Here is a 770-nt window from a genome sequence, read left to right as displayed (position 1 = left end):
GCTATTACTGGCGGTTTGCCCCAAACTCGTGCCAGGCTGTCCGAAGCTGCCCGGCTCAGAAGTCTTTCAAACTGCTTCTTGCTTTACTCAACTAACATAGAGAATTACAGCTACTACTCTGATACCTAAATGAGTAAATGTTCATAGTTACACGTATACATAAGATTTTCTACATACCCCCACATATCTGTATAGCTCTAGTTTCTTGGGTGTGGAAGTGATCACCCAGAAGAGTTGCATATCACACCGTTTATTTAAACGTCGGATATGTAAATTAACTGTGTGCGCGTGTTTACAACCATATCTTTACCTCCTGACACTATCTTGAGATCATTTCAGGGTAGTTTAGTTATCTCCGCAAGCGGCAACACTGGGTCCGGCTTCTTGTTTGAAATAAACCTGGAGGGTGTGTTTGCTCCCTCAGCTTCGGAAAGAAAAACATCTTGCAAAGTTAGAAATGCAAGATGGTCCATTGATTAGTAGCTCTCTCAGCAGCATATGCGAGTTTCAGAACTATTTCTTGGCTGTTTCAGACTTGCCTGTGGAAAATTATTCTGCATGAATATGGCTTTGCCTCTCTTAGACCCAAACTCGGTTGCCTCTTACAAACATGGGACATTGAAAACAAGTATATTTTCCTGATGAACAGTGATTGGAGGGCACTTCTATCCTACGTTGATGAGGGCGGTATAATAGCCCATATGGAACAGAAGACAAAAATGGGATCTAAACAAACTCAAAGGGAACGTTTAAATCCGGGTGTGGAGAGG

This window comes from Geospiza fortis, unplaced genomic scaffold (assembly GCF_000277835.1).
Source record: "Geospiza fortis unplaced genomic scaffold, GeoFor_1.0 scaffold443, whole genome shotgun sequence".
Lineage (NCBI taxonomy): Eukaryota > Metazoa > Chordata > Aves > Passeriformes > Thraupidae > Geospiza > Geospiza fortis.
This window is presented reverse-complemented; position numbering follows the sequence as displayed.